The sequence below is a fragment of the Salvelinus fontinalis genome, unplaced genomic scaffold (assembly GCF_029448725.1).
Source record: "Salvelinus fontinalis isolate EN_2023a unplaced genomic scaffold, ASM2944872v1 scaffold_0195, whole genome shotgun sequence".
NCBI lineage: Eukaryota > Metazoa > Chordata > Actinopteri > Salmoniformes > Salmonidae > Salvelinus > Salvelinus fontinalis.
Window position 1 is genome coordinate 207732 of NW_026600404.1, and position 17053 is coordinate 224784.

General features: G+C 45.1%; 8 non-coding genes across 8 annotated transcripts; all 8 read right to left on the reverse strand.

Moving 5' to 3' along the window:
* Positions 1-405: 405 nt before the first annotated feature.
* On the reverse strand, positions 406-478 carry trnar-ccu (transfer RNA arginine (anticodon CCU)). Its single transcript has one exon. It is a non-coding gene; the product is annotated as a tRNA-Arg (tRNA).
* A 487-nt stretch (positions 479-965) lies between these two features.
* On the reverse strand, positions 966-1038 carry trnar-ccu (transfer RNA arginine (anticodon CCU)). Its single transcript has one exon. It is a non-coding gene; the product is annotated as a tRNA-Arg (tRNA).
* Positions 1039-2655: 1617 nt separating this feature from the next.
* Positions 2656-2728, reverse strand: trnar-ccu (transfer RNA arginine (anticodon CCU)). Its single transcript has one exon. It is a non-coding gene; the product is annotated as a tRNA-Arg (tRNA).
* A 487-nt stretch (positions 2729-3215) lies between these two features.
* Positions 3216-3288, reverse strand: trnar-ccu (transfer RNA arginine (anticodon CCU)). The gene has a single exon. It is a non-coding gene; the product is annotated as a tRNA-Arg (tRNA).
* A 1049-nt stretch (positions 3289-4337) lies between these two features.
* On the reverse strand, positions 4338-4410 carry trnar-ccu (transfer RNA arginine (anticodon CCU)). Its single transcript has one exon. It is a non-coding gene; the product is annotated as a tRNA-Arg (tRNA).
* A 487-nt stretch (positions 4411-4897) lies between these two features.
* Positions 4898-4970, reverse strand: trnar-ccu (transfer RNA arginine (anticodon CCU)). The gene has a single exon. It is a non-coding gene; the product is annotated as a tRNA-Arg (tRNA).
* Positions 4971-9089: 4119 nt separating this feature from the next.
* Positions 9090-9162, reverse strand: trnar-ccu (transfer RNA arginine (anticodon CCU)). Its single transcript has one exon. It is a non-coding gene; the product is annotated as a tRNA-Arg (tRNA).
* A 764-nt stretch (positions 9163-9926) lies between these two features.
* Positions 9927-9999, reverse strand: trnar-ccu (transfer RNA arginine (anticodon CCU)). The gene has a single exon. It is a non-coding gene; the product is annotated as a tRNA-Arg (tRNA).
* Positions 10000-17053: the final 7054 nt, after the last annotated feature.

Here is a 17053-nt window from a genome sequence, read left to right on the forward strand (position 1 = left end):
TTTTTTTTATTTTTGTTCGTACTCCATTGCTAAAAAAAACAGGTTAGCAGAGGATGGTTTCGATCCATCGACCTCTGGGTTATGGGCCCAGCACGCTTCCGCTGCGCCACTCTGCTTCCAACCACCCCAGATGTGACTTGAACCCACAATCCCTGGCTTCGGAGGCAAGTGCCTTATCCATTAGGCCACTGGGGCACTGTGTTCTCAGTATGACCTATACGAACTGATAGAAGAGGTAAAAAAATATATAATGGCAGGCACTGACAAATGCCCATGAAATTACGAATTTTTTATTTTTGTTCATACTCCATTGCTAAAAAAACATGTTAGCAGAGGATGGTTTCGATCCATCGACCTCTGGGTTATGGGCCCAGCACGCTTCCGCTGCGACACTCTGCTTTCAACCACCCCAGATGGGACTTGAACCCACAACCCCTGGCTTAGGAGGCCAGTGCCTTATCCATTAGGCCACTGGGGCACTGTGTTCGCAGTATGACCTATACGAACTGATAGAAGAGGTAAAAAAATATATAATGGCAGGCACTGACAAATGCCCATGAAATTACGAATTTTTTATTTTTGTTCGTACTCCATTGCTAAAAAAACAGGTTAGCAGATGATGGTTTCGATCCATCGACCTCTGGGTTATGGGCCCAGCACGCTTCCGCTGCGCCACTCTGCTTCCAACCACCCAAGATTGGACCCACAAACCCTGACTTAGGAGTACAGTATCTTATCCATTAGGCCACTGGGGCACTGTGTTATCAGTATGACCTATATGAACTGATAGAAGAGGTAAAAACATATATAATGGCAGGCACTGACAAATGCCCATGAAATTACGAATTTTTTATTTTTGTTCATACTCCATTGCTAAAAAAAGATGTTAGCAGAGGATGGTTTCGATCCATCGACCTCTGGGTTATGGGCCCAGCACGCTTCCGCTGCGCCACTCTGCATCAAACCACCCCAGATGGGACTTGAACCCACAATCCCTGGCTTAGGAGGCCAGTGCCTTATCCAGTAGGCCACTGGGGCACTGTGTTCTCAGTATGACCTATACGAACTGATAGAAGAGGTAAAAAAATATATAATTGCAGGCACTGACAAATGCACATGAAATTACGAATTTTTTTATTTTTGTTCGTACTCCATTGCTAAAAAAAACAGGTTAGCAGAGGATGGTTTCGATCCATCGACCTCTGGGTTATGGGCCCAGCACGCTTCCTCTGCGCCACTCTGCTTCCAACCAGCCCAGATGGGACTTGAACCCACAATCCCTGGCTTAGGAGGCCAGTGCCTTATCCATTAGGCCACAGGGGCATTGTGTTCTCAGTATGACCTATACGAACTGATAGAAGAGGTAAAAAAATATATAATGGCAGGCACTGACAAATGCCCATGAAATTACGAATTTTTTATTTTTGTTCGTACTCCATTGCTAAAAAAACAGGTTAGCAGATGATGGTTTCGATCCATCGACCTCTGGGTTATGGGCCCAGCACGCTTCCGCTGCGCCACTCTGCTTCCAACCACCCAAGATTGGACCCACAAACCCTGACTTAGGAGTACAGTATCTTATCCATTAGGCCACTGGGGCACTGTGTTATCAGTATGACCTATATGAACTGATAGAAGAGGTAAAAACATATATAATGGCAGGCACTGACAAATGCCCATGAAATTACGAATTTTTTATTTTTGTTCGTACTCCATTGCTAAAAAAACAGGTTAGCAGAGGATGGTTTCGAACCATCGACCTCTGGGTTATGGGCAAAGCACGCTTCCGCTGCGCCACTCTGCTTCCAACCACCCAAGATTGGACCCACAAACCCTGACTTAGGAGTACAGTATCTTATACATTAGGCAACTGGGGCAATGTGTTCTCAGTGTGACCTATACGAACTGATAGAAGAGGTAAAAAAATATATAATGGCAGGCACTGACAAATGCCCATGAAATTACGAATTTTTTATTTTTGTTCGTACTCCATTGCTAAAAAAACAGGTTAGCGGATGATGGTTTCGATCCATCGACCTCTGGGTTATGGGCCCAGCACGCTTCTGCTGCGCCACTCTGCTTCCAACCACCCCAGATGGGACTTGAACCCACAATCCCTGGCTTAGGAGGCTAGTGCCTTATCCAGTAGGCCACTGGGGCACTGTGTTCTCAGTATGACCTATACGAACTGATAGAAGAGGTAAAAAAATATATAATGGCAGGCACTGACAAATGCCCATGAAATTACGATTTTTTTTATTTTTGTTCGTACTCCATTGCTAAAAAAAACAGGTTAGCAGAGGATGGTTTCGATCCATCGACCTCTGGGTTATGGGCCCAGCACGCTTCCGCTGCGCCACTCTGCTTCCAACCACCCCAGATGTGACTTGAACCCACAATCCCTGGCTTCGGAGGCAAGTGCCTTATCCATTAGGCCACTGGGGCACTGTGTTCTCAGTATGACCTATACGAACTGATAGAAGAGGTAAAAAAATATATAATGGCAGGCACTGACAAATGCCCATGAAATTACGAATTTTTTATTTTTGTTCATACTCCATTGCTAAAAAAACATGTTAGCAGAGGATGGTTTCGATCCATCGACCTCTGGGTTATGGGCCCAGCACGCTTCCGCTGCGCCACTCTGCTTTCAACCACCCCAGATGGGACTTGAACCCACAACCCCTGGCTTAGGAGGCCAGTGCCTTATCCATTAGGCCACTGGGGCACTGTGTTCGCAGTATGACCTATACGAACTGATAGAAGAGGTAAAAAAATATATAATGGCAGGCACTGACAAATGCCCATGAAATTACGAATTTTTTATTTTTGTTCGTACTCCATTGCTAAAAAAACAGGTTAGCAGATGATGGTTTCGATCCATCGACCTCTGGGTTATGGGCCCAGCACGCTTCCGCTGCGCCACTCTGCTTCCAACCACCCAAGATTGGACCCACAAACCCTGACTTAGGAGTACAGTATCTTATCCATTAGGCCACTGGGGCACTGTGTTATCAGTATGACCTATATGAACTGATAGAAGAGGTAAAAACATATATAATGGCAGGCACTGACAAATGCCCATGAAATTACGAATTTTTTATTTTTGTTCATACTCCATTGCTAAAAAAAGATGTTAGCAGAGGATGGTTTCGATCCATCGACCTCTGGGTTATGGGCCCAGCACGCTTCCGCTGCGCCACTCTGCTTCAAACCACCCCAGATGGGACTTGAACCCACAATCCCTGGCTTAGGAGGCCAGTGCCTTATCCAGTAGGCCACTGGGGCACTGTGTTCTCAGTATGACCTATACGAACTGATAGAAGAGGTAAAAAAATATATAATTGCAGGCACTGACAAATGCACATGAAATTACGATTTTTTTTATTTTTGTTCGTACTCCATTGCTAAAAAAAACAGGTTAGCAGAGGATGGTTTCGATCCATCGACCTCTGGGTTATGGGCCCAGCACGCTTCCTCTGCGCCACTCTGCTTCCAACCAGCCCAGATGGGACTTGAACCCACAATCCCTGGCTTAGGAGGCCAGTGCCTTATCCATTAGGCCACAGGGGCATTGTGTTCTCAGTATGACCTATACGAACTGATAGAAGAGGTAAAAAAATATATAATGGCAGGCACTGACAAATGCCCATGAAATTACGAATTTTTTATTTTTGTTCGTACTCCATTGCTAAAAAAACAGGTTAGCAGATGATGGTTTCGATCCATCGACCTCTGGGTTATGGGCCCAGCACGCTTCCGCTGCGCCACTCTGCTTCCAACCACCCAAGATTGGACCCACAAACCCTGATTTAGGAGTACAGTATCTTATCCATTAGGCCACTGGGGCACTGTGTTATCAGTATGACCTATATGAACTGATAGAAGAGGTAAAAACATATATAATGGCAGGCACTGACAAATGCCCATGAAATTACGAATTTTTTATTTTTGTTCGTACTCCATTGCTAAAAAAACAGGTTAGCAGAGGATGGTTTCGAACCATCGACCTCTGGGTTATGGGCAAAGCACGCTTCCGCTGCGCCACTCTGCTTCCAACCACCCAAGATTGGACCCACAAACCCTGACTTAGGAGTACAGTATCTTATACATTAGGCAACTGGGGCAATGTGTTCTCAGTGTGACCTATACGAACTGATAGAAGAGGTAAAAAAATATATAATGGCAGGCACTGACAAATGCCCATGAAATTACGAATTTTTTATTTTTGTTCGTACTCCATTGCTAAAAAAACAGGTTAGCAGAGGATGGTTTCGATCCATCGACCTCTGGGTTATGGGCCCAGCACGCTTCCGCTGCACCACTCTGCTTTCAACCACCCCAGATGGGACTTGAACCCACAACCCCTGGCTTAGGAGGCCAGTGCCTTATCCATTAGGCCACTGGGGCACTTTGTTCTCAGTATGACCTTTACGAACTGATAGAAGAGGTAAAAAAATATATAATGGCAGGCACTGACAAATGCCCATGAAATTACGAATTTTTTATTTTTGTTCGTACTCCATTGCTAAAAAAACAGGTTAGCAGATGATTGTTTCGATCCATCGACCTCTGGGTTATGGGCCAAGCACGCTTCCGCTGCGCCACTCTGCTTCCAACCACCCAAGCTTGGACCCACAAACCCTGACTTAGGAGTACAGTATCTTATCCATTAGGCCACTGGGGCACTGTGTTATCAGTATCACCTATATGAACTGATAGAAGAGGTAAAAACATATATAATGGCAGGCACTGACAAATGCCCATGAAATTACGAATTTTTTATTTTTGTTCATACTCCATTGCTAAAAAAACATGTTAGCAGAGGATGGTTTCGGTCCATCGACCTCTGGGTTATGGGCCCAGCACGCTTCCGCTGCGCCACTCTGCTTCCAACCACCCCAGATGGGACTTGAACCCACAATCCCTGGCTTAGGAGGCCAGTGCCTTATCCATTAGGCCACTGGGGCACTGTGTTCTCAGTATGACCTATACGAACTGATAGAAGAGGTAAAAAATATATAATTGCAGGCACTGACAAATGCACATGAAATTACGATTTTTTTTATTTTTGTTCGTACTCCATTGCTAAAAAAAACAGGTTAGCAGAGGATGGTTTCGATCCATCGACCTCTGGGTTATGGGCCCAGCACGCTTCCTCTTCGCCACTCTGCTTCCAACCAGCCCAGATGGGACTTGAACCCACAATCCCTGGCTTAGGAGGCCAGTCCCTTATCCATTAGGCCACTGGGGGACTGTGTTCTCAGTATGACCTATACGAACTGATAGAAGAGGTAAAAAATATATAATGGCAGGCACTGACAAATGCCCATGAAATTACGAATTTTTTATTTTTGTTCGTACTCCATTGCTAAAAAAACAGGTTAGCAGATGATGGTTTCGATCCATCGACCTCTGGGTTATGGGCCCAGCACGCTTCCGCTGCGCCACTCTGCTTCCAACCACCCAAGATTGGACCCACAAACCCTGAATTAGGAGTACAGTATCTTATCCATTAGGCCACTGTGGCACTGTGTTATCAGTATGACCTATATGAACTGATAGAAGAGGTAAAAACATATATAATGGCAGGCACTGACAAATGCCCATGAAATTACGAATTTTTATTTTTGTTCGTACTCCATTGCTAAAAAAACAGGTTAGCAGAGGATGGTTTCGATCCATCGACCTCTGGGTTATGGGCCCAGCACGCTTCCGCTGCGCCACTCTGCTTCCAACCACCCAAGATTGGACCCACAAACCCTGACTTAGGAGTACAGTATCTTATCCATTAGGCAACTGGGGCACTGTGTTCTCAGTGTGACCTATACGAACTGATAGAAGAGGTAAAAAAATATATAATGGCAGGCACTGACAAATGCCCAAGAAATTACGAATTTTTTATTTTTGTTCGTACTCCATTGCTAAAAAAACAGGTTAGCAGATGATGGTTTCGATCCATCGACCTCTGGGTTATGGGCCAAGCACGCTTCCGCTGCGACACTCTGCTTCCAACCACCCAAGCTTGGACCCACAATCCCTGGCTTAGGAGGCCAGTATCTTATCCATTAGGCCACTGGGGCACTGTGTTCTCAGTATGACCTATACGAACTGATAGAAGAGGTAAAAAAATATATAATGGCAGGCACTGACAAATGCCCATGAAATTACGAATTTTTTATTTTTGTTCATACTCCATTGCTAAAAAAACATGTTAGCAGAGGATGGTTTCGATCCATCGACCTCTGGGTTATGGGCCCAGCACGCTTCCGCTGCGCCACTCTGATTCCAACCACCCCAGATGGGACTTGAACCCACAATCCCTGGCTAAGGAGGCTAGTGCCTTATCCAGTAGGCCACTGGGGCACTGTGTTCTCAGTATGACCTATACGAACTGATAGAAGAGGTAAAAAAATATATAATGGCAGGCACTGACAAATGCCCATGAAATTACGAATTTTTTATTTTTGTTCGTACTCCATTGCTAAAAAAACCAGGTTAGCAGAGGATGGTTTCGATCCATCGACCTCTGGGTTATGGGCCCAGCACGCTTCCGCTGCGCCACTCTGCTTCCAACCACCCAAGATTGGACCCACAAACCCTGACTTAGGAGTACAGTATCTTATCCATTAGGCCACTGGGGCACTGTGTTCTCAGTGTGACCTATACGAACTGATAGAAGAGGTAAAAAAAAATATAATGGCAGGCACTGACAAATGCCCATGAAATTACGAATTTTTTATTTTTGTTCGTACTCCATTGCTAAAAAAACAGGTTAGCAGAGGATGGTTTCGATCCATCGACCTCTGGGTTATGGGCCCAGCACGCATCCACTGCGCCACTCTGCTTCCAACCACCCAAGAGTGGACCGACAATCCCTGACTTAGGAGTACAGTATCTTATCCATTAGGCCACTGGGGCACTGTGTTCTCAGTATGACCTATACGAACTGATAGAAGAGGTAAAAAAATATATAATGGCAGGCACTGACAAATGCCCATGAAATTACGAATTTTTAATTTTTGTTCATACTCCATTGCTAAAAAAACATGTTAGCAGAGGATGGTTTCGATCCATCGACCTCTGGGTTATGGGCCCAGCACGCTTCCGCTGCGCCACTCTGATTCCAACCACCCCAGATGGGACTTGAACCCACAATCCCTGGCTAAGGAGGCTAGTGCCTTATCCAGTAGGCCACTGGGGCACTGTGTTCTCAGTATGACCTATACGAACTGATAGAAGAGGTAAAAAAATATATAATGGCAGGCACTGACAAATGCCCATGAAATTACGAATTTTTTATTTTTGTTCGTACTCCATTGCTAAAAAAAACAGGTTAGCAGAGGATGGTTTCGATCCATCGACCTCTGGGTTATGGGCCCAGCACGCTTCCGCTGCGCCACTCTGCTTCCAACCACCCAAGATTGGACCCACAAACCCTGACTTAGGAGTACAGTATCTTATCCATTAGGCCACTGGGGCACTGTGTTCTCAGTGTGACCTATACGAACTGATAGAAGAGGTAAAAAAATATATAATGGCAGGCACTGACAAATGCCCATGAAATTACGAATTTTTTATTTTTGTTCGTACTCCATTGCTAAAAAAACAGGTTAGCAGAGGATGGTTTCGATCCATCGACCTCTGGGTTATGGGCCCAGCACGCATCCACTGCGCCACTCTGCTTCCAACCACCCAAGAGTGGACCCACAAACCCTGACTTAGGAGTACAGTATCTTATCCATTAGGCCACTGGGGCACTGTGTTCTCAGTATGACCTATACGAACTGATAGAAGAGGTAAAAAAATATATAATGGCAGGCACTGACAAATGCCCATGAAATTACGAATTTTTAATTTTTGTTCATACTCCATTGCTAAAAAAACATGTTAGCAGAGGATGGTTTCGATCCATCGACCTCTGGGTTATGGGCCCAGCACGCTTCCGCTTCGCCACTCTGCTTCCAACCACACCAGATGGGACTTGAACCACAATCCCTGGCTTAGGAGGCTAGTGCCTTATCCAGTAGGCCACTGGGGCACTGTGTTCTCAGTATGACCTATACGAACTGATAGAAGAGGTAAAAAAATATATAATGGCAGGCACTGACAAATGCCCATGAAATTACGATTTTTTTTATTTTTGTTCGTACTCCATTGCTAAAAAAAACAGGTTAGCAGAGGATGGTTTCGATCCATCGACCTCTGGGTTATGGGCCCAGCACGCTTCAGCTGCGCTACTCTGCTTCCAACCACCCCAGATGGGACTTGAACCCACAATCCCTGGCTTAGGAGGCAAGTGCCTTATCCATTAGGCCACTGGGGCACTGTGTTCTCAGTATGACCTATACGAACTGATAGAAGAGGTAAAAAATATATAATGGCAGGCACTGACAAATGCCCATGAAATTACGAATTTTTTATTTTTGTTCGTACTCCATTGCTAAAAAAACAGGTTAGCAGATGATGGTTTCGATCCATCGACCTCTGGGTTATGGGCCCAGCACGCTTCCGCTGCGCCACTCTGCTTCCAACCACCCAAGATTGGACCCACAAACCCTGACTTAGGAGTACAGTATCTTATCCATTAGGCCACTGGGGCACTGTGTTATCAGTATGACCTATATGAACTGATAGAAGAGGTAAAAACATATATAATGGCAGGCACTGACAAATGCCCATGAAATTACGAATTTTTTATTTTTGTTCGTACTCCATTGCTAAAAAAACAGGTTAGCAGAGGATGGTTTCGAACCATCGACCTCTGGGTTTTGGGCAAAGCACGCTTCCGCTGCGCCACTCTGCTTCCAACCACCCAAGATTGGACCCACAAACCCTGACTTAGGAGTACAGTATCTTATACATTAGGCAACTGGGGCAATGTGTTCTCAGTGTGACCTATACGAACTGATAGAAGAGGTAAAAAAATATATAATGGCAGGCACTGACAAATGCCCATGAAATTACGAATTTTTTATTTTTGTTCGTACTCCATTGCTAAAAAAACAGGTTAGCAGAGGATGGTTTCGATCCATCGACCTCTGGGTTATGGGCCCAGCACGCTTCCGCTGCACCACTCTGCTTTCAACCACCCCAGATGGGACTTGAACCCACAACCCCTGGCTTAGGAGGCCAGTGCCTTATCCATTAGGCCACTGGGGCACTTTGTTCTCAGTATGACCTTTACGAACTGATAGAAGAGGTAAAAAAATATATAATGGCAGGCACTGACAAATGCCCATGAAATTACGAATTTTTTATTTTTGTTCGTACTCCATTGCTAAAAAAACAGGTTAGCAGATGATGGTTTCGATCCATCGACCTCTGGGTTATGGGCCCAGCACGCTTCCGCTGCGCCACTCTGCTTCCAACCACCCAAGATTGGACCCACAAACCCTGATTTAGGAGTACAGTATCTTATCCATTAGGCCACTGGGGCACTGTGTTATCAGTATGACCTATATGAACTGATAGAAGAGGTAAAAACATATATAATGGCAGGCACTGACAAATGCCCATGAAATTACGAATTTTTTATTTTTGTTCGTACTCCATTGCTAAAAAAACAGGTTAGCAGATGATGGTTTCGATCCATCGACCTCTGGGTTATGGGCCAAGCACGCTTCCGCTGCGCCACTCTGCTTCCAACCACCCAAGCTTGGACCCACAAACCCTGACTTAGGAGTACAGTATCTTATCCATTAGGCCACTGGGGCACTGTGTTATCAGTATGACCTATATGAACTGATAGAAGAGGTAAAAACATATATAATGGCAGGCACTGACAAATGCCCATGAAATTACGAATTTTTTATTTTTGTTCATACTCCATTGCTAAAAAAACATGTTAGCAGAGGATGGTTTCGGTCCATCGACCTCTGGGTTATGGGCCCAGCACGCTTCCGCTGCGCCACTCTGCTTCCAACCACCCCAGATGGGACTTGAACCCACAATCCCTGGCTTAGGAGGCCAGTGCCTTATCCATTAGGCCACTGGGGCACTGTGTTCTCAGTATGACCTATACGAACTGATAGAAGAGGTAAAAAATATATAATTGCAGGCACTGACAAATGCACATGAAATTACGATTTTTTTTATTTTTGTTCGTACTCCATTGCTAAAAAAAACAGGTTAGCAGAGGATGGTTTCGATCCATCGACCTCTGGGTTATGGGCCCAGCACGCTTCCTCTTCGCCACTCTGCTTCCAACCAGCCCAGATGGGACTTGAACCCACAATCCCTGGCTTAGGAGGCCAGTCCCTTATCCATTAGGCCACTGGGGGACTGTGTTCTCAGTATGACCTATACGAACTGATAGAAGAGGTAAAAAATATATAATGGCAGGCACTGACAAATGCCCATGAAATTACGAATTTTTTATTTTTGTTCGTACTCCATTGCTAAAAAAACAGGTTAGCAGATGATGGTTTCGATCCATCGACCTCTGGGTTATGGGCCCAGCACGCTTCCGCTGCGCCACTCTGCTTCCAACCACCCAAGATTGGACCCACAAACCCTGAATTAGGAGTACAGTATCTTATCCATTAGGCCACTGTGGCACTGTGTTATCAGTATGACCTATATGAACTGATAGAAGAGGTAAAAACATATATAATGGCAGGCACTGACAAATGCCCATGAAATTACGAATTTTTATTTTTGTTCGTACTCCATTGCTAAAAAAACAGGTTAGCAGAGGATGGTTTCGATCCATCGACCTCTGGGTTATGGGCCCAGCACGCTTCCGCTGCGCCACTCTGCTTCCAACCACCCAAGATTGGACCCACAAACCCTGACTTAGGAGTACAGTATCTTATCCATTAGGCAACTGGGGCACTGTGTTCTCAGTGTGACCTATACGAACTGATAGAAGAGGTAAAAAAATATATAATGGCAGGCACTGACAAATGCCCAAGAAATTACGAATTTTTTATTTTTGTTCGTACTCCATTGCTAAAAAAACAGGTTAGCAGATGATGGTTTCGATCCATCGACCTCTGGGTTATGGGCCAAGCACGCTTCCGCTGCGACACTCTGCTTCCAACCACCCAAGCTTGGACCCACAATCCCTGGCTTAGGAGGCCAGTATCTTATCCATTAGGCCACTGGGGCACTGTGTTCTCAGTATGACCTATACGAACTGATAGAAGAGGTAAAAAAATATATAATGGCAGGCACTGACAAATGCCCATGAAATTACGAATTTTTTATTTTTGTTCATACTCCATTGCTAAAAAAACATGTTAGCAGAGGATGGTTTCGATCCATCGACCTCTGGGTTATGGGCCCAGCACGCTTCCGCTGCGCCACTCTGATTCCAACCACCCCAGATGGGACTTGAACCCACAATCCCTGGCTAAGGAGGCTAGTGCCTTATCCAGTAGGCCACTGGGGCACTGTGTTCTCAGTATGACCTATACGAACTGATAGAAGAGGTAAAAAAATATATAATGGCAGGCACTGACAAATGCCCATGAAATTACGAATTTTTTATTTTTGTTCGTACTCCATTGCTAAAAAAAACAGGTTAGCAGAGGATGGTTTCGATCCATCGACCTCTGGGTTATGGGCCCAGCACGCTTCCGCTGCGCCACTCTGCTTCCAACCACCCAAGATTGGACCCACAAACCCTGACTTAGGAGTACAGTATCTTATCCATTAGGCCACTGGGGCACTGTGTTCTCAGTGTGACCTATACGAACTGATAGAAGAGGTAAAAAAAAATATAATGGCAGGCACTGACAAATGCCCATGAAATTACGAATTTTTTATTTTTGTTCGTACTCCATTGCTAAAAAAACAGGTTAGCAGAGGATGGTTTCGATCCATCGACCTCTGGGTTATGGGCCCAGCACGCATCCACTGCGCCACTCTGCTTCCAACCACCCAAGAGTGGACCCACAATCCCTGACTTAGGAGTACAGTATCTTATCCATTAGGCCACTGGGGCACTGTGTTCTCAGTATGACCTATACGAACTGATAGAAGAGGTAAAAAAATATATAATGGCAGGCACTGACAAATGCCCATGAAATTATGAATTTTTAATTTTTGTTCATACTCCATTGCTAAAAAAACATGTTAGCAGAGGATGGTTTCGATCCATCGACCTCTGGGTTATGGGCCCAGCACGCTTCCGCTGCGCCACTCTGATTCCAACCACCCCAGATGGGACTTGAACCCACAATCCCTGGCTAAGGAGGCTAGTGCCTTATCCAGTAGGCCACTGGGGCACTGTGTTCTCAGTATGACCTATACGAACTGATAGAAGAGGTAAAAAAATATATAATGGCAGGCACTGACAAATGCCCATGAAATTACGAATTTTTTATTTTTGTTCGTACTCCATTGCTAAAAAAAACAGGTTAGCAGAGGATGGTTTCGATCCATCGACCTCTGGGTTATGGGCCCAGCACGCTTCCGCTGCGCCACTCTGCTTCCAACCACCCAAGATTGGACCCACAAACCCTGACTTAGGAGTACAGTATCTTATCCATTAGGCCACTGGGGCACTGTGTTCTCAGTGTGACCTATACGAACTGATAGAAGAGGTAAAAAAATATATAATGGCAGGCACTGACAAATGCCCATGAAATTACGAATTTTTTATTTTTGTTCGTACTCCATTGCTAAAAAAACAGGTTAGCAGAGGATGGTTTCGATCCATCGACCTCTGGGTTATGGGCCCAGCACGCATCCACTGCGCCACTCTGCTTCCAACCACCCAAGAGTGGACCCACAATCCCTGACTTAGGAGTACAGTATCTTATCCATTAGGCCACTGGGGCACTGTGTTCTCAGTATGACCTATACGAACTGATAGAAGAGGTAAAAAAATATATAATGGCAGGCACTGACAAATGCCCATGAAATTACGAATTTTTAATTTTTGTTCATACTCCATTGCTAAAAAAACATGTTAGCAGAGGATGGTTTCGATCCATCGACCTCTGGGTTATGGGCCCAGCACGCTTCCGCTTCGCCACTCTGCTTCCAACCACACCAGATGGGACTTGAACCACAATCCCTGGCTTAGGAGGCTAGTGCCTTATCCAGTAGGCCACTGGGGCACTGTGTTCTCAGTATGACCTATACGAACTGATAGAAGAGGTAAAAAAATATATAATGGCAGGCACTGACAAATGCCCATGAAATTACGATTTTTTTTATTTTTGTTCGTACTCCATTGCTAAAAAAAACAGGTTAGCAGAGGATGGTTTCGATCCATCGACCTCTGGGTTATGGGCCCAGCACGCTTCAGCTGCGCTACTCTGCTTCCAACCACCCCAGATGGGACTTGAACCCACAATCCCTGGCTTAGGAGGCAAGTGCCTTATCCATTAGGCCACTGGGGCACTGTGTTCTCAGTATGACCTATACGAACTGATAGAAGAGGTAAAAAATATATAATGGCAGGCACTGACAAATGCCCATGAAATTACGAATTTTTTATTTTTGTTCGTACTCCATTGCTAAAAAAACAGGTTAGCAGATGATGGTTTCGATCCATCGACCTCTGGGTTATGGGCCCAGCACGCTTCCGCTGCGCCACTCTGCTTCCAACCACCCAAGATTGGACCCACAAACCCTGACTTAGGAGTACAGTATCTTATCCATTAGGCCACTGGGGCACTGTGTTATCAGTATGACCTATATGAACTGATAGAAGAGGTAAAAACATATATAATGGCAGGCACTGACAAATGCCCATGAAATTACGAATTTTTTATTTTTGTTCATACTCCATTGCTAAAAAAACATGTTAGCAGAGGATGGTTTCGATCCATCGACCTCTGGGTTATGGGACCAGCACGCTTCCGCTTCGCCACTCTGCTTCCAACCACCCCAGATGGGACTTGAACCCACAATCCCTGGCTTAGGAGGCTAGTGCCTTATCCAGTAGGCCACTGGGGCACTGTGTTCTCAGTATGACCTATACGAACTGATAGAAGAGGTAAAAAAATATATAATGGCAGGCACTGACAAATGCCCATGAAATTACGATTTTTTTTATTTTTGTTCGTACTCCATTGCTAAAAAAAACAGGTTAGCAGAGGATGGTTTCGATCCATCGACCTCTGGGTTATGGGCCCAGCACGCTTCAGCTGCGCTACTCAGATTCCAACCACCCCAGATGGGACTTGAACCCACAATCCCTGGCTTAGGAGGCAAGTGCCTTATCCATTAGGCCACCGGGGCACTGTGTTCTCAGTATGACCTATACGAACTGATAGAAGAGGTAAAAAAATATATAATGGCAGGCACTGACAAATGCCCATGAAATTACGAATTTTTTATTTTTGTTCGTACTCCATTGCTAAAAAAACAGGTTAGCAGATGATGGTTTCGATCCATCGACCTCTGGGTTATGGGCCCAGCACGCTTCCGCTGCGCCACTCTGCTTCCAACCACCCAAGATTGGACCCACAAACCCTGACTTAGGAGTACAGTATCTTATCCATTAGGCCACTGGGGCACTGTGTTATCAGTATGACCTATATGAACTGATAGAAGAGGTAAAAACATATATAATGGCAGGCACTGACAAATGCCCATGAAATTACGAATTTTTTATTTTTGTTCATACTCCATTGCTAAAAAAACATGTTAGCAGAGGATGGTTTCGATCCATCGACCTCTGGGTTATGGGCCCAGCACGCTTCCGCTGAGCCACTCTACTTCCAACCACCCCAGATGGGACTTGACCCCACAATCCCTGGCTTAGGAGGCCAGTGCCTTATCCAGTAGGCCACTGGGACACTGTGTTCTCAGTATGACCTATACGAACTGATAGAAGAGGTAAAAAAATATATAATTGCAGACACTGACAAATGCACATGAAATTACGATTTTTTTTATTTTTGTTCGTACTCCATTGCTAAAAAAAACAGGTTAGCAGAGGATGGTTTCGATCCATCGACCTCTGGGTTATGGGCCCAGCACGCTTCCTCTGCGCCACTCTGCTTCCAATTAGCCCAGATGGGACTTGAACCCACAATCCCTGGCTTAGGAGGCCAGTGCCTTATCCATTAGGCCACTGGGGCACTGTGTTCTCAGTATGACCTATACGAACTGATAGAAGAGGTAAAAAAATATATAAAGGCAGGCACTGACAAATGCCCATGAAATTACGAATTTTTTATTTTTGTTCGTACTCCATTGCTAAAAAAACAGGTTAGCAGATGATGGTTTCGATCCATCGACCTCTGGGTTATGGGCCCAGCACGCTTCCGCTGCGCCACTCTGCTTCCAACCACCCAAGATTGGACCCACAAACCCTGACTTAGGAGTACAGTATCTTATCCATTAGGCCACTGGGGCACTGTGTTATCAGTATGACCTATATGAACTGATAGAAGAGGTAAAAACATATATAATGGCAGGCACTGACAAATGCCCATGAAATTACGAATTTTTTATTTTTGTTCGTACTCCATTGCTAAAAAAACAGGTTAGCAGAGGATGGTTTCGATCCATCGACCTCTGGGTTATGGGCCCAGCACGCTTCCGCTGCGCCACTCTGCTTCCAACCACCCAAGATTGGACCCACAAACCCTGACTTAGGAGTACAGTATCTTATCCATTAGGCAACTGGGGCACTGTGTTCTCAGTGTGACCTATACGAACTGATAGAAGAGGTAAAAAAATATATAATGGCAGGCACTGACAAATGCCCATGAAATTACGAATTTTTTATTTTTGTTCGTACTCCATTGCTAAAAAAACAGGTTAGCGGATGATGGTTTCGATCCATCGACCTCTGGGTTATGGGCCCAGCACGCTTCCGCTGCGCCACTCTGCTTCCAACCACCCAAGATTGGACCCACAAACCCTGACTTAGGAGTACAGTATCTTATCCATTAGGCCACTGGGGCACTGTGTTATCAGTATGACCTATATGAACTGATAGAAGAGGTAAAAACATATATAATGGCAGGCACTGACAAATGCCCATGAAATTACGAATTTTTTATTTTTGTTCATACTCCATTGCTAAAAAAACATGTTAGCAGAGGATGGTTTCGATCCATCGACCTCTGGGTTATGGGACCAGCACGCTTCCGCTTCGCCACTCTGCTTCCAACCACCCCAGATGGGACTTGAACCCACAATCCCTGGCTTAGGAGGCTAGTGCCTTATCCAGTAGGCCACTGGGGCACTGTGTTCTCAGTATGACCTATACGAACTGATAGAAGAGGTAAAAAAATATATAATGGCAGGCACTGACAAATGCCCATGAAATTACGATTTTTTTTATTTTTGTTCGTACTCCATTGCTAAAAAAAACAGGTTAGCAGAGGATGGTTTCGATCCATCGACCTCTGGGTTATGGGCCCAGCACGCTTCCTCTGCGCCACTCTGCTTCCAATTAGCCCAGATGGGACTTGAACCCACAATCCCTGGCTTAGGAGGCCAGTGCCTTATCCATTAGGCCACTGGGGCACTGTGTTCTCAGTATGACCTATACGAACTGATAGAAGAGGTAAAAAAATATATAAAGGCAGGCACTGACAAATGCCCATGAAATTACGAATTTTTTATTTTTGTTCGTACTCCATTGCTAAAAAAACAGGTTAGCAGATGATGGTTTCGATCCATCGACCTCTGGGTTATGGGCCCAGCACGCTTCCGCTGCGCCACTCTGCTTCCAACCACCCAAGATTGGACCCACAAACCCTGACTTAGGAGTACAGTATCTTATCCATTAGGCCACTGGGGCACTGTGTTATCAGTATGACCTATATGAACTGATAGAAGAGGTAAAAACATATATAATGGCAGGCACTGACAAATGCCCATGAAATTACGAATTTTTTATTTTTGTTCGTACTCCATTGCTAAAAAAACAGGTTAGCAGAGGATGGTTTCGATCCATCGACCTCTGGGTTATGGGCCCAGCACGCTTCCGCTGCGCCACTCTGCTTCCAACCACCCAAGATTGGACCCACAAACCCTGACTTAGGAGTACAGTATCTTATCCATTAGGCAACTGGGGCACTGTGTTCTCAGTGTGACCTATACGAACTGATAGAAGAGGTAAAAAAATATATAA